The sequence below is a fragment of the Glossina fuscipes genome, unplaced genomic scaffold (assembly GCF_014805625.2).
Source record: "Glossina fuscipes isolate IAEA_lab_2018 unplaced genomic scaffold, Yale_Gfus_2 3, whole genome shotgun sequence".
NCBI classification, from domain to species: domain Eukaryota; kingdom Metazoa; phylum Arthropoda; class Insecta; order Diptera; family Glossinidae; genus Glossina; species Glossina fuscipes.
In genome coordinates this window covers 1,031,406-1,059,326 of record NW_023998417.1, presented here as the reverse complement: position 1 = coordinate 1,059,326, position 27,921 = coordinate 1,031,406, and the positions used below count along the sequence as shown (strand labels likewise).

Here is a 27,921-nt window from a genome sequence, read left to right as displayed (position 1 = left end):
AGGCTATTGGCTTTTATTAAAAACTCTACCGCACTTGAGAGTCGAACACACAACCATTGAGTTGCTAGAGAAATAAATTCTAAGACTAAAAATAAACTCTTAAAGCACTAGGCATCCAAGGCTATCGGTATTTATTAAAAACTCTAGCGCACCTGAGATTCGAACCCACGACTCACGATGAGTTGCTAGTCGAGATTCCTCGTCTTCGGCCACTCAGGCGTATATATTGTCATTTAATTTAGAAACGATGTTCGATATAATGTAAAAGGATTTATAAGTGTAGGGATACAGATTCTCCATTACAAGATTAACGAAAAAGCATAAGAAAGAAAGCCTTGCGAATTACAAAAAAAAAAATGGCGAAAAAAGAAATATTTGGTATGAGAGTATCGCGAGTTTCGACATTTACTTCTAAAATTAACGTTTAACCTTATTTACCTCTTATCACAAACAACGTAGTAACTAAAAATTGAGTGGAGGTTAAGTTCAGATTATAGATCATATTTGTAGCTTTTTAATATGGCAATGAACAGTGGAGGGCGCTCCCGAAACAGCATGAAACGTGCAGGAAACAAATATGGCTGGTTCTGATAATCAATTCCTTGTTGTTTATGTCTAAACTTGCGTTTCTCTTAATTAATGGGCAAAGAATAGCGGTTGCATTGTTCAATTTATGAGTAATGCAGCCAATGTGGCAATGTATTAAGTTTGGTATCAAATATTTTTATACGCACCGCAGAAGGATGGGAGTTTACTCATTTTGTTTTTTTTCCATAATGTATGTAACACTCGAAAGGATGCTTCTTAGACTATGTCTGTCCGTCTGTGTGTTGTTTGTTGTTAGTACACTCCTGCTCGTAAAAATGAACATATCGACTTCAAATTTGGTAGAAACATTGGAAGTTTCTCCACGCGGGTTGGTATTGAAAATGGGCTAAATTGATCGGAGCAGTAGCTCCCAGTGGAGGATAAATTGAAAGCAACTCCATTTCTTTTAAGAAAAATTTATGGCTTTTTTGCTTGCTACTCAGAAGTAGGAAAAGTTAAGAAGGCTGAAATTTTCCACATTTACTTTACGAAGCAATTGGCCACGCCTACCCAAAGTTACGAATGAATAAATTTAATTTTTTGCACTTTTTTGACGTTTCATTTGCTTACCTATCATAAGGCAAACGGCAAGACGGAAAGTTTAAAACTATTTCGTGCATTCCTCAAATGAAGATATATTATCTGCCGAAGAATGGGGTAACACTAAAATGAATTTGGTAGACCCCCCGATTTAATAGTGTGAAGGCAAACGGCAAGACGGAAAGTTTAAAACTATTTCGTGCATTCCTCAAATGAAGATATATTATCTGCCGAAGAATGGGGTGACACTAAAATGAATTTGGTAGACCCCCCGATTAATTTGTTTTTAATAATACCAACGATATGGGTATCAAATAAAAGAACTTAGAGAGTAGAGTGAGAAAAAGATGGTGCTGGGTATGCGTGATTCGACCCCCCCCCCCCCCCCCCGCGCAAATATAACTTTCTTACGTGTTTTGTTTTTTTGGGAGTTTTTTTCAACTCCATAATTGTCATAAGAGTATTTAATCAAGTTGCAAATTTGAACTGAGGCCGTTAAGTAAGCAAATCACGGGCGAAGCTTAAAGGTTTTATCTTAATTTCCGCAAGGTTTACGTTTCGCGCGATATATATGCAGATAAAAAGCGTGTCACTAGATCGACTAAGTATTCCGATAACTAATGAAGTCTCTGATATCATCCACATTCCTTCACTCGCTGCCCAGAGAACAATTTGCTCTCTTCGGCGATGAATTCTGTTCTGTTTGCTACAGAAAAGCTGATCTGTTGATCTGATTATTGTTACAATTGTTTGATTTCAAAAATCTGGGGATATAAGAAATATTTCGATAATGGAATATTTTTGTTCGTTGGTGTGAAAGGACAGCTGAAGGGTTTATAAAATTCGCCATATAGCGAACGTAATTTTCTTATGGCTGTTTTCTCTTTAACGCAATAATCATTAAGATATTGATATACCTAAATGGTTAGCATTCCATTTCTCGTGCACGCAAAAGCCCTGGGTACATACCATTTGTATTTACGCATGTAAATATGATTGTAACGTTGTAAATGTAGTTGCGTAAGTATGTAAGTCTGAGTATGAGTTACCATAAAACATTAATAAATGATCCATGCTTGTAATAACAATGTGTATTTTGTTGTTGTTATTGTTGTTGTTGTTGCTGTTGTTTTTATTGTTGTAGACTATATTGTTGATTGTACTCGTTGTAGTTAATGTTGCCAATAATTCACTCGTTAAATGAAAGAAAAACATTTTTAAATACATTCATACACTCACTCGTTCATTAACTAAAGCATATGCTCGTACACACACACACACACACACACGTAAACACATAAAGGGACTTGAATATTTTATCTCATTTTATTTTTCCTTTTTTTTTTTTCTTTTTGCATAAAAATTCAGTTATAATTGCAAAAATACCATTAAAAATGAGAAAAAAAAAAAAACCTATTAATAGAGTCATAATGAAATACGGTGCTTGATATTCGACTATATATGTATGTAAGTACGTATGTTATATAGTGTACAGGACTGCGAATTACTTTTTATTGTGTAAGACTGTTGGCAAATGTAACTAACTGCACGTACACATGGGTAATTGTAGTCTTCTAAATTGTATTTAATATTGAATTTATTGTCAAATTTACTCTTACTTCATTTTATATAAATAGAAGCCAAGACACATACATACACAGACCGTATACAAATGTTGCTAATAATTTGGTGTAAATAAATAATAAATAAAATCGTATTAAATCTCGGGCCCCAAAGGTGATACTAATGGCTTTCAATCGAACAGAAAGCCTGAGTTAGCCTTAGTTTGTTTAATTGTAAAAATATAATAGGAATGGGATGGATATTCCCAGTTGAAATCGTCTCAAGTCTGCAATTGACGTAAGCATTAATTACCCGTACCCTTTAGCGAATGCGTACTGGTGTACGTTGTTATCAATTGACGAAAGTGCATTTAAAAATTGTTTTGAAAATAGAACAAGGATCCGCTCTTTCATAAAATGAATTGGCCGCCTAACGATTGTTTGCATACAGTGCAGAATTTTGTTTAAAATTGTTGTAAACTGCAAAAATCGCGCTCATAAGAAATAAAGTCATCTATATAGTTTTGGCTTTGCATTGCGCTTGCAAACTACGCGAGGCTTACACTTAAAGAGAACAACAACTGCTTGAATGGAGAAATGAAAGCAGAATCACTAATAAATTAGTGCACAATGTTTGTATAGAGATGAGACAATGGAAACAGGGTCATGGAAAGCAAGCGTAATAACTACAAATTGATGTGTTTTAAATGCACGTTACGTTCACTGTTAGGGTACTAGGACTTTTTTCACGAGCCGGTGCAAAAACGGAAAAGTCTTGTTTTACGTCATTCTGCATGACGTAATGTCCAAGCACTTTGCTTACAAACAACTTCATTATACCAATTAGGTAATGGATTCGTTTGTAGTGTGCCGTCGCGTCTGACCTCAAGGAACAGAGTCCCTACGTAACATTATTGATGTTTCTCCGGAAGGGGTTAAAAAATGTCTAAGTTTTTGTGTGGACCCGGCTAGAGATACTCTAGAAAAGACTACATCACCTTGAATGAAGAATGTTTCAGAGTCCGTCATCAGTTGAGATTCGGATCTGGCGCCATTAAGGTTCATCGTAAAGTGAAAAGATTTGGTAGCAAATTAGCTTCAGCGCAGATCAGTGCTCATCAAGTGCTCGTCAACTTCATTTGGATGATTTATGCAAGAACTTGTCCTTGGGACAGCATATGCCAAGAGAAGCCGTCATAATTTTAGTGAAATACCTTTCTTCATTTCGAGAAGCAAGCAGCAAGCTGTCAACGTTTATAAGCAGAGTCCAATCTAATTTAGTTTTTGTTATCAACTTTCTTGTTATCTTTGTCTGTCTTTTTTATTTTTTATTTTTTTTTTTACTTTCCATTAAATTTAAGTAAATTGTAAATAAATTGCTACAATATTTTCTTGCAGATCTTGTCATAAATTGTTATTGTAAGGAAACAATAACTGTAAAAGAATTTCTCAAATGATTTTTAACAAAAGTCTTCTATTATTTTTATTGTGTGGTATCGAGCGGAATATGAATATTACATTCACTGCTGTCTTTATCAACGACAACATAAAGAAGAAGAAGAACATAGCAAAAAGCAAAAAAGAAAAAAAAAAAAAAAAAACAAAGTACTTTACTCTCATAACATTGGAAATATTAACAAAAATTCGAGTCAGTTTTCAACAACAAAAGAAAGAATGAAAGAAAGCCTGAATAGATGAATGAATGCATATATATATATATATATAGACGAACTTACGGGCGGACAAACATGCTTTCGCATACATATGCTTAGAAAGGTGATATAAAAATAAACATCTATTATAAGACGGTTGATCACAATGGTTGTTGATGAATAAAACTATGATTGCAAAAATCGCACCGAAAACTACAAAAAAAAAAAAAAAAATATATATATATATGAGATATGAAACAATGCTTTAGTTGATGATAATAATGGCGATGATGACAATGAGGATGATTATGACAGTACCTGCCAAGCAAATGAAAGTACAAAGAATTTTGTATTGTGTATACCTGTATAGTGTATTAAGCTGAAGTATTTATAATAAAGCACGCTCGACTAACTTGGGAAATGTTGCATGTAACTGCTTAACACGTAACACGTATATATATATATATATATTTTCACACAAATACTCATTTACTACACATTCTAAAATTCTATACTCATAAAATATCTGCTGTCGTCTATTATGGCTAAGATATGTGTGTGTGTCTTCTACTACACTATCTGTTATTAACGGAGTCTTCATCCCCCTCCCCTCCCCCCCTATCCAGACCGCTTCTAAGAGTGAACTTGTGAAGGACCGGCATAACTTGAATATAATAAATTTCACAGAGAGTGAGAGAGAGAGAGAGAGAGCGACTCTCTCACCTAACAAAGACGAATTTGCTTTATTTGGATTTTATGTGTCGGTTTGATTTCTTTTTTAATAAATATTTCAAGTCTATTGTACTTTAAAACTCTATATATGCATAGCATATATGAAGCATGTGACGATGTATATATATATATATATATATATATATATGCCGCTTTGTTTATATAATTTCTTTTTCTTCATATTTAAGGTCTGCTTGGATATTTTACGACAACCGTAGAGCAATTTTAACAGTTTTAACATGTTATGCTATGTTATGCTTTTATTAAGGCTGACATTTTGCGCTCGCTATTGTTTTCTTTGAATACAATGCAACAGACCTTGCAGGCGTATGATTAATATTTTCTTAGTTTACTGTAATTCATCCGCATAAAGGTACGACGTTTCTGACATACACCCACAGAGACGAGCACACATATTTATTATACACACAAACACGCGCACACACCCACACACACACATGCCCATATATACACATCTTCTTGGAATTGAACAAAAACTGTATGCCGCTTATATGGCTCTTGCCAGACCTTAGTGTAAACTTTATTTGCTCTCCCATCTCTCTCACAACGCTATTCTATTATAGTTTTTTGACCGCATTCATTACATGTATGTGCCTTTTGCGTTGAGCTATTGTAATGCATTTATTCAGAGAATAGTCTCTGACGTTGATGAAAAACCTAATAATAATGTTGAGTTTCTTCATAAACTATAACTATAATCGTAATATTATTATTTTACATATATATTTATATATGCATATGTTAATCTGCATGCATATGCATACAGTTTATGACATATTCAAAGATATTTTGCTTTGCTTATGTGAATATGTTAAGTATAATGTAAAGACGAGCGAAGAAAGCGAGTGACTACTGAAAGAATTTTATTCACTTTAAAAGGAAGGGCTTTGATTAGCCTTTTCGACCTGATGATGTATAAAATTTTTTTTAAATAATAAAAAGAAAAAATGATTAAAAGTTTAAACTCATCTCTTGAACGGTAACAATTTTAATGATTTTCATCAACGGGTATACTTTGAAGCAATTTTTTTTTTTTGGATCAAACTGGGGTCAGTTGTTGTTGTATTATCAATTATTTTGTTTTTCAATTGCTATCCCATGTGCCTTTTGATCCATATTACATAAGATAATCTACTCTTTTAATTACTTTTATATTAACGCACAAAAGGAAGACAAATAAAAATGTTGTTGTCACCTTAGGGAGAACCTTTGATGCATATCAAGCTGATTTTTAAAATCTGCAAAACATTTTAAGAACAGTAAGCATATCACTTAACAATTTCCCTTCTCGTCTTAAAATTTATTCCAAGAAACGTTTGTAATCGATGTTAGGACAACGTCCGTTTTGGATGGTTATCGACAATTTGTTGCCTCTTGTAAAAATGTATATACTCGAATTTGGTCTATGACCAAGAAAAGAAAACATGTATAGTATGTTGCAGGTCTTCTCGATCTTTGAAGTGACAGACGGACGATATTTTATTAATTTACTGCAACATATGACTTCTTGGTGTTATTTAACAATTGCAAACCGCATGGATAGATCATTTTAGAATCGTGCTCCACTTACAAACATATATACTTTACAAACAAATTGCAACAGAACGTAAAATGTACAACCAACGAAAACTACTTGAACGACAAATACACGACAATAATGAAAAGCAAACAAAGTCAAGCTTCGAAGTGTTATATCCTTCAGTGCCATAATTATGTTATCTAAAAACTCAATAATCAACGAGCTGTAAGGTAACGTAAGTGCAATTATCATCACTTTATGTATTGAAAACTATGGCAGACACAAGTAGCATAAGTAGCAGAATGTTTTTGAAATAATTCATCATCAGTAATTTATGATCGAGTGTTGCAACTGCAGTCTTAGCGTTCCGAAGCTGAGCAAAAATGCTAAGAATAGCTGCCAGACTACTCTATATTCGCGAGTTAAGAATAGAATACCAGACTAGTTTTTATCTCGACAGCCTGTGTTGCTAGGGTTCAATGTCTTCTTTTTTTTTTAGTCTAAGAATTTATTTTATTTGTCTAAAATTTATAATAATAGTAGTAATAATTGTAGATATCAGTCTGCTTTACATTCTCGAGCTTAGATCTGTAAACAAAAGGAAGATGCTTTCGGTGATTAAAACGAAAAGTTGTAAGTTCACAATAGTGGAAGTGTCGAGTTCAAGGGCAGTTTTTTTTTGAAAAAGAAAAAGCTCATAAGAAAAATTGAAATTTCAATCGACTTTTGCCAACCATAACTCATGCGATAGCTATGCATCCGATTTGCGCTAATGCTAGAATTAACTTTCTTACCTGTTTTCTAATTCTCTAATTTTAACGGATAGGAGAGAAAGGGGTAATTACTTAAAGCAGCAATAAAGCATTTCATAGAAAAAGTCTCAACTTTAGTTTTTTTTTTTTTTTAAACTTAACTTTAGCAAAAAAAAAAAAAAAAAAAAAAGCATAATCTGTAAAGGAATACGCAACCATATTGATGTGCTTGAATATGCGTAAAAGCGTACACACATGCATGTATTTAAATATTGTATAAAATAGAAACCACAATTTTCAATCGTAACACGCAGTAGCGAAGTAAATTGAAAAATCAAGTACCACCCTCGACGCGAACGTTTGAAGTAAGTAAGTAAGTAAGTGACATCTCACGGTTTCACACAACCACTGGTAAATTTAATATCTGCTTTACAATTACATAGACGTACATAGTTTGTCGTATGTAGTTTGTTCCTTTTTGTGTATATAAAATGAACGGAACACATATACATACTTACAATATCTTGAAGGTTTGTATAGTACAAAAAAAAAAGAAAAAAAGAATTGCTACAGGAAACGTAAACAAGCTTGAGATGACGATAAAACATGCAATTGTCAACACCAAACTTAAAAGAAAAGCACGACGAGAAGCAAAGGAAAAATAAAAAGAAAATAAGCAAAGAAAATGAAAAGGAATACGAAAAATGGAAAATGGAAAACTCAATACAACTTCGTGACATACACATTTTTCAATGTTTGATAAGCGCATGATATAAATTTACATTTGAGCCCATATAAATGTGTGTGCATAGACGTGTGAATATGCATAGCAAGGTAAACAGGCGAATACATACGAACATATAACGACACAACAACACAGCTTTATAAAACTTTATAAAGAGACGAACGCAAGGCAGTCAGGTTTCAAGCAATAGATGGGAATATGTATGAGAATTGAAAATGCGATGGCAGGTGCGTATTGCGGTGCATAATCCTACATACGTTGCATACGATCATATGTATGTGTATATAAGTGAATTGAGCTCATAAGCTCAGCACGCATTTTCAAACGTAAGCGAGGCGTCCTCTTCTTGTTGGAGAGCTGTGAAGAATTTCACAGCGATTTAGCTTTTCATCAGCATAATTTTGCGTTCAGCAATGTGTGCGCATGTTTGTGGCTTCTGCTGCTACAAGCGTACGATATAAATGCATTAGTGAAATTGAAGGCTTTATTGCATATAAAACATTTGAAATTTTATGATATATTCAAGCATTTTTAGTTGAGTTGGCGGTCTTATGCTATTTCCTGCCATTCATTCATAACTACTATTATTATTATTAATATTAACATTAATATTATTATCATAATTATCGTTAATGATTATTTTCATTACTATCATTGGTTTTCGGTAGCAAAAGTTGAAATTTGAACAACTGACGCGTGCTTTGCCTAATGAGACTTTGATTAAAATTTGTGCTTTTTCCCCTGGTTAGGCGGATATCTAATTAGTTATCGTAGTAAAACTGATTCCCAATATTCTCACTTGCCAAAACACTTTAAATCTGCTCACCGATTTCTATATATGAAGTACTAAGACTCTTACTCTTAAAGAATGCCTCCACTGCGCACTGTGGTGCAGGTTATATTAAGTTAGTGCGAACACCCAGAAGAACTTAAGATAGACCGATCGGTTTATAGAAAAATTTTCTAACGCGATCTAAGCCTGTCTGTCCGTCTGGCAGTCTGATGCTTCGCCATGCGTTCTTGTGTTCAATTTGCAAGTCGCAACTTTTAAGATAATTTAATGCAATTTGATACGCGGATGCACTTTGACGCAAGGATGAATGCTATTGAACGTTAAGATTACTTCCAAAGGTCTTTAATCTTTTCTAAAGCTATGCACTGTGATCTTAAGTTCTACGCTCTAGAATATTTTGGAAAGAAACCTTACATCTTATTTATTTCATAGATTGCTTCCAACAACTTTGCTAAGATACTCGTATTTGAGACTAGACGCTACGTTATTCTATGTAGCTCGTTCGATTTCAAGAATCAAGTAAACGAAGAATTAGCAACCATTGTCGAAATTCATCTATGAGATGTATCATGAGTTGTGTGATTTGCAATTTCTATAGCTAAGGGTAAGGTACTGGTGTTTATCGAGATATCTTTGCAACAAATAAATTCACCTTTGTATAGAAAAGCTATTACTGCTGTATGTTCATGGGTCTATAAATGACGAATTTTGTTTTACTACTTATGTACCAACTACCAACTTATTGACGATTGTTTTTGTTCTAATACACAATTATTTTCTTTCAATTCTAATGTACATCCTTCGGTTTGTTTCATTTAGTTTTCCGATTAATTTTGCAAATGTTATGATTAGAGAAATCGTTCAACTGCTTCGCTCATAAATACATCCAATTAAGAGAGAGAGAGAGAGAGAGAGAGAGAGAGAGAGAGAGAGAAAGTGTAGTGTACGTCCTACATATTTGCCATTAGTCTAAACAAGTACGTTCGAGTAAATTAAGTTAAAGTCTAACAGTACAACTTCTTCCTTTCACTTCATACTTTTGCCATATCATTCAAATGAAATTGTTATTGATGATGATGATGCGAAAGGCTCAAGCCAATGCGTTGAATAGTGACGCATCGTTAGCCAGACAAGTCATTTGTCTCCCTTTCATCATACCAAACACTCTATATTCTTGATGTCATTATTATTTTGACAACATCAGCTCTGTGCTCCTCCAATAATAATAAAAGAAAGTAAGCAGAAAAAAAGAAAAACAAAAAAAAAAAAAAATAATACAAACCCAAGATGAACAGAGCAGAGCTTATGTATGTAAGAGTATAAATTTGTAATCTCGGTATGGCTGGCCGTTACTGTCGTCTATTCAAGATAGTGAAAGGCAAGCAACAGTCAAAATAGTCAATGATTGATTATCACTTGTTTCATCATGTTTACTGCATATATATTTTGTTTCTTCTATTCTCGCTCTTCCTTCATAACACAACTTAGATGTATACAATACGGCAGGTGAGCAATCATGAAATTGAATTCAACATCGAACTCGACTGCTTTTAATACGATAGCAAGATGAGTTCAAATTCCAAATACATTTACTTACATTGTTTTGGCCCTAAAAGCTTTGTCATGTATTCGAGTAGATTTCAATTTCTATATGATCTTTGTATTCCTTGCATTGTTTGACGGTTGTAAGGTCTTTGCTAATTTTAAGGCCTAGTTTTTAATTCACTTTGCCATGCCTTAAGTGGAGAAATACGTTAAGTATAATAAAGTCGATTATTTGATTATAAATAGTAAACCAAAGAAATGCAACATTTTGAATTTCAATGCGACACTTGGAGAATAAATTTATATTTTTAGATAGTTACATCTCATCAGGTGATAGGGTAAACAACGAGCCCGGCCCAAAACAATCAAGGCATGCAGATCGGAAGTCATCATAGAGATTGTTCTTAACTGAACTCTTGTAATGCGTGCAGAAACTATGGGTGTTGCTTACACGACAATTGTGGGGAAGGAAGGTTAATATGTGCTTCTAAAGCCTCCCCACTCTCATGAACATCTCAGGAAAAATTTCGCCTATTTACTCATGCGAATGGCGCGAGACCAGTTTCTTCTTATTTAGTAAGCCATCTGCCCTTCGAAAATCTCTTTTTTTTTTCTTGTTGTTTGGATACGACTTAGTTGAAAGTTTTTTCGATAATTTTTTTTGGGATTGAAAGGAAAAATAACAGGACAATTGCATTCTTGAGAAGATTGTTGAAATATATTTTTGACAATTATTGAGAAATAGTAAGCGAATAGATTAATTTAGAGAAAAGGTCACGTTCTTGTGCAATGGTCAGAAGAACCTGGCTACAAACGAAAGTGATGTTCCCCCCCTCACGAGAAAGTTTTCTCTTTTTAATATTGAGAACTTTGCCTTTGTTGCTAGTGTACTTGCTTTTAGACAAATGACGCTCTACTTCAACCGTTCGAAACATTCGTAACTTCGCCTTACTTTAACAGTAAGGCAACCTTAGTTTCGAGTTTCTTTCCTATAAATCGGGAAAATTACATTTCACACCAATTAAAACCAATTAAAATAAGTTACAGCGTGAAAAGACTGCCTCTAAATATCTTACTCCAATTCGTCACCAGTCTTCTTCCTATCAAAAATGAAAACCCACTGCCAATCAAAGGTTTACCTTTTATGAGAAAGACTCTGCGGTGTAAGCTTAACATAGGAAAACTGAACCAATATTCGTTCGAATTTTTCTACATCTCGGATATGGTAGAATACGTGCGAGAAGAGAAACTAATAAAAATGCATTTATGCTACATCTGTTACATATATATATATATATATACATACATATATAACATAATAAAAAGTAGAAGATTTTTTATAAAATATTTAATACTTTGTCGAGTAAGGCTTTCAAACAAAAAAGTGCCTTTAAAACTGATTTTTAGTGTTGTTACACAATCGATTCGAAACTTATTTTTGTGAAATTTATCCTTTTTAATATGAAGTCATACTATGACATGAATGGCTTACTTGCCAAATCGTTTAACTTCATAAAACATATTTTTTATATCCTGCGTTCAGCAGAAATAGAGAACGATTTTCATATGTATTTTCTTTTCGTTATTATAATTTTTTTAAAGTAATGAAATAAATTCTGAGACTAAAAGAAAAAAAACTAGACTATGGGCTCAATTTTTGGAAAGAAAATTAATTTTCGCTTGTGGTGGCTTTAATAAAGCAAAATAATGTATTAAATTGACATTGCCCGCTGTAGCTAATTTTAAGGATGTCCACCGGACTAGTTATTTCGAACGCGGTTCTTCTAACAAAAGAAAAGCTTAAGCATTCATAAAGCAAGTCCTTGACTTACGAAATAAATTATTTATTTTTCAATGGCTAAGAAGACGTATGTAGTCTTTTTACGCTGTGAACAGAAGGTGCATAGTTACTGCCACATATATATATATATATATATACACACACACCCACACACACACACCCACACACACACACCCACAATTCCAAAAATAGAGTTATTCGATTTGGCAAATGAACCCTTCATATCTCATTTCATTCCTATCTCTCAGAAATTCGTTCCAGAGACTCCATAAAGAATATATATTTATAATCAATGGCAGATTCCAAGTCGATATTTGAGTAACTACTCGTCCGTCTGTGCTTGCGTGCGTTGATCAGTCAGCTTTTCGTTGACCTCTCAATGTGGCATACGTTGATGTCAAAAGCTAAAGCTTGAGAAGCTTGACTAACAAACGAGGCCACAGACCAAGGGTGGATGCAAGCCCACTATAAACAAAAGGCAAAAAACACAAAAAAAAAACTTTTCTTCTTTCACTTATTACGGTCATCTAAAGCTAGATAAAGGAAATCCACCTGATCCGTCTAGATTAAGAAAGTTTAACTTAAGTCATATAATATGGGAATATGTGGGCAAAATATATAAAAATATATATATTTTTTAAAATAAATGCTAAGGTTTAAACTCGGTACCTATTATGAGATACTATGAAAATACTTGAATTTTTTTCTAATTGCACTAAGCCGAATGCTTGAAACGTTTCTTTTACATTCTATAACTTTTACAATTCCGGAGGAGGAGAGCGATCTATGCACTCTGGCCCTGCAAGAGGGCAGACGTACCAGCAGGCAACTGAAACGGCAGTCCGAAGGACACGCGCGCGAGCTGATAAATAAACATATGCGGCAGCCTGATGGATGGACAGTCAATTCTTTATGTAATAAGAAAATTTGAAAACCTGGAATTTCTTCTTAACTGTTAAGCGTGTTACAGTTGGAATTAAAAAAAAAGCAGGATATCGTTCATGTCTAGGTCGTGTGTATAAAAAAATGTTATAAAATCGAAAACGACGTTTTTCGAAACAATAATAATTTTTCATGATAAACGAACGAATAGAAAAAATGTAGTTGACATTCATTGGTATCAGGCATAGCATATTTGAATGTATGTATGCATGGGTTTCCTAACCAAAATTTGGCATACTTAGGTATTGTTACTGGCAGTGTTTCGAAGTACAGACACAGAGCATAGTAAAACACAATAGTAATAAACATAATAATGATTAATTGGGGAGAGTGTGCTGCCGAAACGTTTAAAATCGCTTGAGCATGCAGTTAGCATACGCTCCCATACCTATACGTAGGTTCTTTGAAAAATTACCGATCTGAACCGTCATATGGTAATAATTGAGAAATACCTTTATACATTTCCTGCTGATAACTCATCAAAATTTTGATCGTATTTTGCTCGCGCAGATGTTGTTTGTTAGTCAGTTTTCAGTGAGTCAGTGTGTCGTTGCGAAAATTGAACAAATTGAGTATCAATTTGCCGGTAAGTGTTCACTTGTAAAAAGCACACTTACTCCTCGACATGTCTACACAAATTACAAACGAGTGCGACGACTTTGCAAGGTTGAAATATTTGGCTGCTGACTCAAGCTTGGCTAACCATTACCGTTCGGGACGATGAAGAAATGTAACCACCGCTGCAAAACATCGCTTGAATTCTCCAACAACTGTAATCACCGGTGAAAATATCGTTAAAATTCGCTAAATGGTACCAACCTATCATGTAATTAAGCTTTGCAATATATAGCATACATTGAGGCTGAAGAATGTATTCATCACATATACTGAATCAAGTTTTACACATGAGTAAGCTGCCTGCACATTGGATGCCGCACACAATAAAAAGTCGTTGACTGCAATGCCACCAAGATTACATAAGTGAAAATTTCATTTTCTAAAACGAAAGCTCCAAGAGGAAAGAATTCGATCAAATGACGATGCCATTGTTAAAAATTAAAGGGTATAAAGATGTTAACCTACATCTTATTCCATAAAAGAGAGATACCACGTGGTTACAGAGAAACTGCATTGATTGAACATTTCAGAGAAAATTTCAAATAAAAATCTTAACTTTTCAGACAATCCTCGTACACGTACAGTCAGTCGTTCACGTGTTTGCGGTTCTTTAGACCAGCAATTTTCTAGCAAAGCAAATGGATGGTAGATTATAAAACTTAAATTACGTTAAGCATCAACACGAATTGAATCGTACAGAGGATATATGCATATATGCAAGGAATTCACTTTCTAACTTCATTGAACAGATCGGTCACTACCGCATGCGAGTTGTGTAGCTGCGTCCTATTTGAATGCTTAACATTCATTTACTCATTCATTTTTTCATTCGTTGCTTTACGACTGTCTACGGCTTTTGTGGTTTAGGAGAAAATTTTTGAATGTCATATCATCGAGCACACGTACACGTATATAAAGTGCATCCATTTGCCTTCAGAAAATAAAAGAGCGAAATATGTTCGGATTATAACGTTAAAATTGCGTCGGTTTTCGGAGTAAAAATTTTCATAAACTGGAAATTTCACAAAAGCCACAATTGTTCTAAAAACATACTTAGTCGATGCATGCATGCTTGTGCATGCATGTATGTGCATGTATGCTTGAAGAGAATACTTTGCTTACCTACTTACTTACTCACTCACTTACTTACTTACTTACTTACTTACTTACTCAGTTAGTTAGTATTGAGTTTGTCAGTATGTTTTGTTATTATATTTTCCTCGATATTGTATCCGTATGTTGCTTGTATATGGGATTTCTAACATAAAACTATACTACTGTTTAACGCTTGATACACCCGCCACATATGAGAGTTAATCATAATTACCGCTCAGCATATATATATATATATATAGTACGAGCTCATGAAAACCAGTTAGAAATTTCTATGGGCGGATGCTTGTGAAAGAGAAATGCATCTTTCTCGTATTTCCTTTGCGTGCACTTACGTATGCGTATATGTTATGCACATCATACGTAGTTATGTATATCATACAAATTTAAGTACATGATGGAAGCAATTAACCCAATTTACTTATTTATTTTTGTGTCTTTTTTTTTTTTTCCTTTTTTGCTTTAAGTTTTTCTTTCTCTTGTTTGTTTTCACTTTTTCGGTTTCATTTGTGCATACAAACAAACGCACATGACGTGTGCATATATAAATTTCTTTACATACCTGGTAACATCCACATGCTCAGGTAGGTGCGTTATAAAGGAAATGTGTGAAGTGTTGTTCTCGAACAATTAAAGGTGACAATGGTGTGCCTAAGAAAAAGAGTTTTTTTTAGTTTCTTTTTTTTCTTTTTTTTTTTTTTTTACTATTTTCTCTTAAGTATTCTTAATAATACAAATGATAGAGAAAAGGACATGAAACGAATCATGTATACTTTTAATGTTTTTGTTGTTGTTTGCGTTAAATATATTTCTAAATTAAGCAAACATTTATTCTATCAAAAAACACCTAAAACACTTATTCTAAAGAGGAAATTTTCCCTCTAATAGTAGATGCGATATGTATATGCAGTCAGGTGGCAGCATTTCTCACCGCTTTCTCTCTATGTAAACACTGGCTATAAGAGAACACATCCAAGTCATAATACACTCAGGCAGTTTCAACGCCGTTTAACATAAACGAGTAACTTATTGAGGCACAGCCAGGAAAATGATAAAGAAGTTATTCAGAAGAACAACGATACTGAATGGATTTAATTATTATTGTTATCTTTTATCTTTTGAAACTTCGTTAGTTACGGACGGACTCTGTGGGAAAAAAAACCTTTAGAAAAATTTACGGGTTTAAAAACGGGACAAGAAAGGAAAAAGGTCTCAAAACTATCTTTCAATAATCAGATAGATAAACGGAACTAAAATTTAATTTCATATTGGATTGATTAGTCCGCATCTATGATGCGGCGATTCTCTCTAGTCTATTAGTATCAGTACTTCTACGACTCACAGTTTCTTCTTGTAAGATTGCCTTTAAAAATCACAGAACAATGAATTATAGCCTAACTATGATATCCATTGTTGCCGAATAATTGGGGGGAAAATTATGCTTTCTTACCTATCTTCCCAATATATAAAAAAGAATATTTTTGATACATTTATATAAAAAAGAATATATATTACATTTCAACCAAACCATTTCTGTGAATATATATGGAAAGAGAATATTCTTTTTTTTTTTGAAAATAGGATAAAATCGAATGCCACGCCTATAAAAATTGTATAAAACTATTCAGGAGACGTACAAGGGGGGATGAATGCATATTTTTGATAAATATATATATTATATAAATATATAAATATAAAATAACTGTTATCGCATTGAATAATTTTTCATTCCCTTCGAGGAGATAACATACGGAATACTATATGGTGCCCCCGACTATTCGATTCAACTTAGACTTTACTACGCACACGTGTAAACAATACAGTTTCAAATGGGAAAAAGTTACCCACAACAACAAATATTGCAACTGAACTGAAGAATGGGCGCAATATGCCGAAATTTACACCTTATTGCCTTTTTTCGATACAGTCCGGTTTGGACTAATATGAGAAACACCACCACCACCAAGTGAAAGTTAGCGGCTCTGAAATAAATCGGTTGTATCCTCAAGGTATTCTTTCTTGTGGTTGACATCGCTTTTATTTGCCGCTTATTTTCTATTCGAGTAGGACTTTATTTTTTGTGTTCACATGATTGCATGAATAGATTTTTTAGGGTCTTTGTGCAAGGAGGACAGTTGTCGTTTTCATCTGCAACTCATATTTTAACTGAGAGATGAAAGACGTAGGCAATATTTTGACGAAAACTTTTTTCTTATATTAAACGTTTGAGGTATTTTTCCCAAAAAGCGGCAGAAATTTATTTACACTTTTGATAGAAGGCCGCTTTTGCATTCTTCACAGTTTATTACGAGTTCATAATCGGGATAACAATTGCTTCCGCTGTTCTTAGTTTTCCCTCCATTTGGTTCTTCTTCTTCTAACCTCCTATTTCCGTTGTCTCTAAAAAAAAAACTCTCGCATTTTCCTCCATTTGGTTCTTCTTCTTCTACCCTCCTATTTCCATTGTCTCTAAAAAAAAAAAAAAACTCTAGCATTCCTTAATCAAGGTAATGTTAGTCTTATGTCACAAATTCGATACAAAAATATTGTCTCCATTAAAGTATGAATATTACCTATGATTAACTACTACTCGTGTACTTTAAAGTTGAAAATGTTGTTTGCGATAATCCGGGTTGTTGCGCAAAGAATCGGTTTTAATGCGTTTCATTGATTTAAAGCATTCAATAAAATGTTACACGTGCCCATGTGCCGTTGTTTATTTAACGAGATTCTCTTCTTTTTTTTTGCACTTTTCAATTGACACGTGCCCTACAAATACTTTCCCCGTAAAATAGTAACAAATAAATGAATTCATTTGCAAAGATGTTGTTAAATATCATTAGTATAATTGATTCGTTAAACAACAAAGATTAAGCCAAAACTAACATGATTACGTGTAAATATAGGACAAATTAACGTATACGTACGTAAAACCCATTTAAGAGCTCAATCAAAATGTTCGAAATGAAAAACGAAATTGACGAATACACGTAAGTAATACATTGTGGCGCATTTAAATCCCCTCACACGCATGTGTATTTGTGTAAAATTAATACAATGTACTTGACTATGTACGTCATTCTACATATATATATATATATATATATATATATATATATACATACCTACGTAAATATATATGCATGTGTATAAATCATATAGATGAGAATTGCGTGAGATGGCGTACAATGGAATAAATTTTTTTATGAAAATTTATAAAACCCATTATCACTTTCACAAGAACGAAATCGAGGAACGTTGCTATCTGCTCTTCTCTCTAGTACAAGAAAATTAAGTACAGTTGAAAAAATTGTTTTGCATATTAGCATAAAATATCCAAACACATACACACACATATGTATATACACATTACAAAGCTAAATAAATGAAGGCAAGCTTCGATATCCTTAATCTCGACTCAATGAATAAGAGTTCAAGGCATAGCGTTAATTGTGAATCGAATGTGCCGGTAGGTCTATCGGAATATCTTTTCAAATAAGGGTAAGAAGCTTCTTCACAAAATTTCAATTCAAGTTTAGATTAAATTTTTTTGCAAACGAATTACACACATTCTTATAGTTAGGCATTAGAGGGTCTTTTTCAAGTTTTGCGTGAGTATTTGCTGTGAATGGCATATACTGTTAGAACAATAGTCCGCAGATCATTTCAGTTTTAGACTAAATTCATGACCATAAACTAAGAATATGTAATATACACCAAGCTTGAGTTTTTTATCGTCATTTCCACGACAGAAGACCGAATAACTGCGAAAAAGGATGGACAGACGGACGGACAAATGGATAAACCAATAGACGGAGAGACTGGTACATAGACAGGCCGATGGATGGACATACAAATGAATGGATACGCGGATGGACGAATGCACAGACGATCTTACGCTGATCAAGATTACATAGGATATATACAAATATATGTGAAGCGTATTTCTGAACATTCGAAAGAGAGACGACATATCTTTCATCGTTCTATAGTGGGCATGTAAAAATTCGCCTGCTAGTAAACTACAAAAATGTATCTTCAAAAAAAAAAACAAGTGACGTAGTGGAGCAAACAATTGACGCGCAAAGCGAGTACTAAAGCTACTCTCGTCTCTTAGAACGAATCTTAAATGCGCTTCAATTGAAGTAAGCATGAGTCTTAAGTATTAATTTTTTGTCAATGTGTATTAAATAGAAGTGAAATGCATACGTGATGTGTACAAGTTACGTGAATATAGGAATTTTGATCTCTAGAAGAGTTGAAATTTCCTAGTCTAGGTAATATTTAATAATAATTATATTGAAAGAAAAAAGCGTCCACAGTTTTCTATTAGTTGTATACACTTAACTGTACTTTGATGGCAGATATTTCATAATAATTCTGATCCGTACTTAAGCCAAGACTCTGGCGTAGATGTGGAGTCCTCGGACAGCCTGCAGTCTAGATATTAAACTATAGTCAACATTTTCAAAATATTTTCAAGAATTTTTTTTTTCGATTTTTAATTGCGGGATGGAGTTGGGATAACAATATATGGCCCAGAATTTGTCTTTTCAATCCAATCCTTTCAAATACCTAGCAATAGATCGGCAGTCGATCCAGTGAGAATATCACGTCAGACATATATGAATTTATTTTCTCGAACTTTTTTGAACAAACTTATCCTTGGGTCGCCCAATTTTATCACGGACTCGCGGAATTGCACGGAGATTGCTTTCATGAAATTCAACTTTTATCATATCAATGGATTCCCGAGTCATAGTCGTAATCGTTAGCGTGTTGTTTGCATAGAATCGTTTGGGTGGAAATGCATTTTGTACGCCAAACCCAGAATATTACAAACGTTACTCACAAACCAATGTACCGCCATCTGCAAGTGATGAAGAGTAGAAGAAATCAGAGCAATAACACCGGAAGCGATGTTGACATCATCAATTTCATTAAAGAATTGCAATTGGCATCGTCAACGGCAAATTTCCGTGCGAAAATTCTCCGGTATTCCACCAAATAAGCGGAAATCGTTTCGTTTCGTTTCGCTTCTCTTTTTTTTTTCTTTTTTTTTTTCGTTTTTAGCTTGGTATGTTGCTGCTGACAAAATACCTTTAGCCATACACGCTGTTACCCTTGTCTGCACAAACACAAACACTCACACAAGAACAGACACCTGATTCATGTTCGAGAGACGTTCGTGTTAAAAACACATGCATGCATCAAAGCTACTCTAAATATGTCTAACGGTTTTTGGCTGGTAGCGATGATGTTGATTATTGTGATAATGACGCTCACGTTAATATCCAAAAAAATGGTTTAGGCGCACATTCACTAGTTACTGGTAACGTAAACATAGAACGGAGTAAATGAGACAATTGATAGCTAGAGGGGTGGTGGACTGGATTATATAGCGCTTGAGATACCCTACTACTACTACTATTAGAGCACGATATAGTGTGTGCGCGCATTTACTAATGCAAGGCGAATGGAAAAGTAAAAAATATCATCATTTAAAATGTATGCCGCAAATGATATTAGGGTAAAAGTATTTTTTTTTTTTTTTAGTAAATTAGAATACCAAACGTGTGCACACACACACACACACAACCTAATGTGAAAATTATGCCAACTTTAATTTGCTAACTTTTGCACTCTTGAAAGCCTTTAGTTTCGTACACGAATTGCTTAGTTTATCATGTGCTTTACTCACTTAACCTACTGAATTGATGACAGAGTTAACGTAAACGGGGATAATGAATGGAAACGAGTGAAACAAAAAGTAAAGTAAAAGTAAACGATAGAGAAAACATTTTACAAATTTATTTCATTTTTTTTTGTTTTTTTTTTTTTTTCGTTTTTTACAAACGAAGTTTTAATAACAAAAAAAAAGAAATCCTTGTGTCACAGCGGAAAGAACAAATTAATTAAACTTTCACAGATTAATGTGTGAAAATTTGTGTGTTTGTTGTAATCAAATCTAAAAAAAAAAAAACAAAAAAAACATAAAAACAAAATCGGAAAATAAGAGAAAACGGAAATTAAAATTTTGCAATCTTTCTCTTCTTGTGTTTTCTTTGTTTTTCTCTTTTTTTTATTTTTTTTTATTTTTCGTTCTTCTTTTAACTCACACACTAAAAGCCTGCGTAATTTGAAGAGATTTATGGGAAATTTTTCATTTTTTACTCTTACGTTTTGATAAAATATTTCATAGAGTTTTCTCTTAACAGGTGGTGAAGAGGATTTTCTTCTCTTTGGTTTTAACAAAATGGGAGATTTTTGCTGAATGGAAATCCAAGAAATTGTATAAGAGTTTTTTGAACAAGTTTTCTCTATTTTAACAAGTCGAAAGGGATATCTGCTCTTTAGAAAGAGCAGAAGAGAGGTTTTTTTCAAAATAAATGCAAAATACCTTTCTTCTTCTTCTACTTCTTCTTCTTCCTTTTTGAATAATTTAAGTGTAAACAGAGAAAGGAATGTTCAAAATTAAGTTACGTACATTTTTGATAAGCGTGAAGACCGAAATAAATAAAGCCTTACGCAGAAAGCAAATTTCAACTGCTCACCTAATCGTGTTATTTGAAAACATAAAAGAATGACAAAGTCTTTGTGCTCGATATTTTAAGCTAAACGAAATTTATGATGAAAGAGAAAAGCTATTTCCCTATGGCACTTGTGAGAGATCGGCTTATAATTGACGACATCGTTTAAAGTCGAAAGCTCTCGATTATCGACTCTCTGTCGCAATCATTGCGTTTACGGCTCTCGATCAAGTATGCATTCTTCTTACTGACGAATGAAAAATCTTTCGATCGTCTTATCAGATTATAATTGAGTTGATTCGTTAACGAGAACTACAAGTCGGCTACTTACTTATTGATCACATTGATGATTCTCCTTCCCTATCAGATAACTTCGACTACACGCTAACACAAGATAAGTTAACGCTTCACGACTGTTTTGTGAGTATTTACCCATTTCTTCTCAAAGGAGACGTTTTCCTGTGTTTTCTTTCAAACACTCTATTTGGGACAAATGGCCATAGTGGCCGCTTTGCGAGCTCAACTACTATATTACATAGGTATATCGACTGAGTAAGATCCCTATACACAAGTACTACTGTATTATTATTATTCCCTATCCCTACTACACAAGTACTACTGTATTATTATTATTGATTGCAAGGGCAAACCATGCCGCGATCTGGGCGCTAGCCCATGCCCTTAGCCCTTCACTTTTAGGATTTTTATACGTCCCGCCACCTTCATTGGATCGGAGCGCCTCGTCCGACGTTGTCAAACCATCGCCATGCAAATCGTGTTTGATTCTGCAGATAGGCTCACATTCGTGGGCATAAAAGATTCGATCCCAATCAAATTTAATTTTCTTATTTGTTTGGATTCAAACAAGCATCAGCTACATTACATGCCCAAGAGTACCATCAGTTAAAGGTGTGTCGAGAGAATGAATGGTTTTCGTGGTGCGATCTTTTAATATTTTTCATATATAATTTTTTTTTTTTTTTTAAATATTTAAATATATATAATAACTTCCTTGAATATTATTATTCTGTTACCTTTCCTTCCAGACCGCCTTTTTTAAGCTGTTAGAGTGTTAGTGGCTGCTCCCTTTATAAATAATTGAAAGCCTTTATATATATTTAAATATACAAAAAAAAAAAAAGAAAAAGATATCCACAAAAAAGAAGAAAAACTCTTCCCACCACTGACTCGACTCGACTCGACAGCTTTGCATAAATGCAAGTTTTAATTGAAATAAGTCGGACTTACTCAACTAAAACTCTTGAAATAATCTTCACTTGGTTGCTCTACTTCCGCCATTATTTGCATTTAATGATGTACGTTCCTTAGATAAGCGTTGCATTCTAAGCCACTTGTTATCGTTGAAATCTATATACTATTAACTGTAAGGTGCCTTTCTACAAACATTAAGGATTAAGGCACAGGAAGCAATGTCTTGCTTGTATTTCATACGTTTGTAGATAATATGGGATCATATTTAAAATTAAAAATGCTGCTAATTTTGAAGTGTAGCTAGAGCTGGCATACTATTCCTCTCAAATCAATTTTACTTCATGGCTTTAACATGGAATGTGTGCGAGAACATAAACATGAAATGTAATTAAGATCATCATAATGACTATCATAGGAATAAATAATAAATAAATAAAGTTCTCTTCTCACTATGCAACACGCCTACAAATGTGGAGGCAATAAATCCATCTTACGCGCTTTTTTGCAGAAGTTCACACAAAATATAATTTACTTTAGATATTAAAAGAAAAAAAAAAAAAAAAAAAAACAAAAACTTATTCTTTTCTTCAAAGTATAATAATAGCTTAAGAAGTTTTTTTTTTAAATATTATTTGAAAATTGCGGCAAATAGACGTCATTTGCGTGTGCGTGTGCGTTCGTAACATTCAATGAGAAGCTTGCTTTTATTTTCTTAATGGTTAGCAAATAATTTGCTCTTTGTAAGCGATTTTCTAACAATTTCCTCATCTAAGTGTATAGGCGTTCGTTCGCTCGTTCGCTCGTTCGTTCAATGGATATCACGAGTATTGGAACGGTACCGTCTGTCTGTAAATGTCATTTTTATTTTTCTGTTCTGGTGCTTGTTGGGGAGAAACTAAAGAAGAAAAACTAAAAAAAAAAGAAAAAAAAAAAAAAAAACGAGAAATATTTGTCCTCAGCAGAGTTCGTATAACATTTTATGAATTTCTGCACGATGGCAAGTACATGCATGAATGTGTTTAATTTTGAATGTAATATCGGACGTAATAATGCAACGGTATGACTATGAGTTTTATGGTTGACCGCATTTGCTGTAAAATCTGTTGCCAAGGCATTACTTGACCGAGAGTACAGAGTACTATAAATATCAGCGATAGCGAAATGTAATTTTGCGTTCAAATATATATATATATATATATATATATATATATATATATATATATAAAACTATATATATATATATATGCTTGTGCATACATACATATGTACATATAATGCATGTATTATAAATGGTGTAGCATGCTTATGTGCATATATAATAAACGAAATATGTGAATAGGAATGTAGCATATTTATATATATATATATGCGCAAATATACAACCAAACATACTTCTTTATTGAACAAAATGCTGCTTGAATTGGTTTTCGATATTGCCATTGCTGCTAATGCCTTAAGGAACTGTGCGGTTACTGTTACTCGCTTGTATTGTTTTAGCTCTCATTCATATCCTTTAGTGAGCTGCGGTGGCGATTATTTCTGTATTGTATACAATTTATGAAAGAAAATTGACTAAAACGAGCACAGGTATAAACCACAGTCAACCAAACCTCCGAGCATGTTTGCTAACATACATACATACATACATAAGACATACGTACATAAGACAAATCCTTAAAATGCCAAAGATTGCATAAACCATAGGGATGGATACGTGAAATATGAAAAGGTGAAATATCATTCTTTAGGATAGTTCCAATGTATGCGCGCCTGCATGCAAGCATAACGACCAAAAATGGGATATTGAGATATATCGCTCTCGCAATTACATGTTGTGGATATATTGTCACCAAATAAAATTCATATTTACATGAACTTTAGTTGCCCGGGGTACCGGGCTTATCAATATGTGAAACGATTTCCATTGCAGATATCGAATTGCATATGCAGTAACATACTAATGTTACTAATATTTAATAATTGCTTATTAATATCAATACTAAGGCAAGTGGATAATTAAAAATGCTTATCAATATACGTGCTATGTAAAAACTATTGAGAACGCCTTTATTGTGAATTTATTTCCATCTTAAAAAAATGACTTTTATATTCGCGGTGAAAAGGTTGAACTATATATTAAAAGTGCGATCCGTTCGGTAGCACGAAAATCAATGTCTTAAGTATGCCGTCGAAAGGCTTGAAATAGACCGACTTGAATAGACCTTTTATGATGTCATTATTTGCATTATTTTTTTTTTCCGGGAAATCAATATGGATATGTTTGCCATAGTTATGTAACACGATAATCAATATGGATACGTTTGCCATAGTTACGTTACACGATAATAAGCAAAAAGGGTAAATTGATAAAAACGCTAGATCCAGCCTAATGGATATGCGCTCAATCGGCAAGTGTTATGTCTTTACCGAGCGAGCATTCGCAATAGGTACGACCAAAATTAACTTTACCGCACCGAGTTTTGAACCCGCAACTCACTGACTTGCTAATCGCGACTCTTATCTGCTCGACTATGTGGCCTATATGTCGATTAGGTTAATTTTTGTGAGATATTTTAGATGAAGTAGTGTATGTAGGGCATTCAACGATCGGCCTTGTTCATTTTAACGTTTCACATTGTCCAGTTTCGAATTTCCGAGACAATGGCAATTGCAGGTTTTCTGCCTGCCTCGCTCGCATACGCTCATTGTAGAAATGCCCGTAGCAAAGTATCGGCAAACTGAAGGGTCTAGATTAAGAATACGCAAAGTCCTTCTAACCTGACATTGCACAAACGTTTCTTGCGTTTAAGTTTATGTTTTGAAATTTTTTATATTCTCTGTCATCGGCATCCTTGCTTCATGTACACGTCTATCTTTAAGCAATGTTTGCTAATTCTTCAAAGCTTTTTTCTACAATTCTCGTTCTGTCATTGAAGTTGAGAGCTTTTAAAAAAATCTACATAGACTTGCTTGCACAGTGGCATGTCCTACGCATTAGCGGGATGGTGTAAGATAGAGAAATGCTATAGCAAATTTGCGTTAATAAGTTATCGCGTATATATCTTTAGGAAAATGAAATTATTTCACTTATTATGACAAATCATTTTTATTACTTATGCAAGACACACGTGCGATGTTAAGCTTCACGATTTAACGAAAGCAAACTAACGAATAAATAAAATTGATAAATAAAAATTTAATTCAATATATTCGGGGTTTGCAGATTCATTCCAAGCGAAATATTTCACCTATAAGTAGGGATATGGATATATGAATTTATTTCTTAAGGAACTCTCATCGTCTTCCATAATAAGTGCCAATAGTTATGCATATAAATGCGATACATCTGTTCATTATTGAATAGTAGAAGAAAAATAATCTTTTCAGTCCGTTTGTAACGGTTCGAAAGTGGCAGGAGAATCAAGAAATGACAAAAATCCGTTCATCGGTTTTTATATCTGTCTCCCCTCCCTAGCATCACCCATCACTCCTCCTCTATCTATTTCATATATTTTTCAATTAAGAAATTAGCCTAAAAGTCTGCTCTGATATTTATAAGGGCTGAAAACCAAATCCCCTATGAATAAACGTAAATGTGGCCTGTAATAGCAATATGCCAGAACATTAGCGAAAAGTCAAAGCAATTACAAAATCCAGAAATCTTTGATCTGTTTTTTCGTAAGGCCACTGTAGATTTTCATCTCATCTGCTGAAGGATATAACCGATTAAACTACAAGCACAGTAGAATTGTCACTCATCGACCCTTTTCTGTATCCATAACTAAGAAATTTTTTATTTTTTTCTACTGCATATTGAATTTAATGCTATATATATATATATGTATAAAATACTTCTTCATTTAATATGCCAAACGTTTAAATTCCTAATGGGCTTGTGGTCTTGGCAGTAATTCTTTAAAAATCTTACGCTCATTTCAAAGACGAAAGAAAGAATATGTAGAAAATTTAATTCCGATCTGAAAACATTGAAGCTTTCTACGATAAGTTGCGAGCTTATCGGAGAAATAGTTAATTATCCAATACAAGCAAGATTGCATTTTATGTTATTGAGCGATAGTGTCATTTCAATTCGGGTAACCAAAATTCGGTCTAAAGTTTATTTCGTTTTTTTGTGTTCGTTACTGTTGTGAATTCATTTCAGAATGAATGTAAAGAAAACTAAGAGAAATGGACTTGCGTGGACTAAAGTAGAATTTATGTTTATGACTTTTAAAGTTCAATGGTGAGCATCGTAAAATAACACCCAAGTGACACACTTCTTTTACTTCATACAGACGCGTACATATATACACATATGTACACTCTATGCACATATATAACATTACATTTGCTTTGCTGTGTGTACAAATGTGTAAAGAGTATCAATAACAATGAAACTGTTGTTTATAACTCATTCTCAGCAAATAGAAAATATATATATTTTTAGAAAACAAAAATGTAAAAAAAAAATAAAAAAAAAATTCCAGAGACTTTCATAAAATATATAAAAAAAAATAATAATAAAAAAAAAAAAAGAAAAAAAAAAAATAATAAAGAAAGGATGTTAAATAATAGCATTCATAGTGCAAAACTGTGCGAGAAAAGAAAAAAAGAGACAAAAATTAAGGAGCCAACACTCACATATATATATATATATATATATATATATATACACACACATACATACACACACATAAACACAAAGCTTTATCTTCAGTCTACCGTAATGACCACACTTTCATTGTACACCAGCAATTTTTCCTCAGAGTTGACTTTCAATGAAACAAATTCTTCCGCAAATGAACTCAAACTCAAATCAACAATGGAATGTTGTGTACGGTTACAGTATACAATATAACTTTGCTGTTGCTACTGGAGATCTTTTTACTTTTTGTTTTCTATCTATTCCGTTTTCTTAAATTGCTTTCTTTCTGTACAAAACTAACTCTCACACGCTTATACTTACGCATATAGCTAGCTATAGATTTATGTTTTTGTTAAATTGTTAGCCTTTGTTTAACAAAATAACCACTTTAGTGCAGAGAGCTTTTGTTAAAAGCAAAATGAAACAGAAAATGAGAAAATGAAAAAATGAAAAAATGAAAAAATATTTCATTTATTCGATTTAAGTAAAGAAATCTTAGATATAAAAAAAAAAAAAAATAAAAAATTAATTTAAATTTGCTTTCAAGAAAAAAAAAAAAAAAAAAAATCCTCTATTCTTATATATGACGGCCATGGAAAATGATGGTCGAA

The 27,921-nt window shown here is 33.3% G+C and overlaps 1 long non-coding RNA gene across 1 annotated transcript in view; it reads right to left on the bottom strand.

The window, feature by feature from the left end:
* The window catches only part of LOC119634602, a 37,412-nt gene extending 13,299 nt beyond the window's left edge, over window positions 1-24,113 (bottom strand). The window contains exons 1-2 of the long non-coding RNA XR_005246968.1: window positions 24,058-24,113; window positions 15,486-15,574 (exon numbers count right to left, since the gene is read on the bottom strand). This is a non-coding gene — a long non-coding RNA (uncharacterized LOC119634602). The remainder of the gene's footprint in view (window positions 1-15,485; window positions 15,575-24,057) is intronic.
* Between the last annotated feature and the right edge of the window lie 3,808 nt (window positions 24,114-27,921).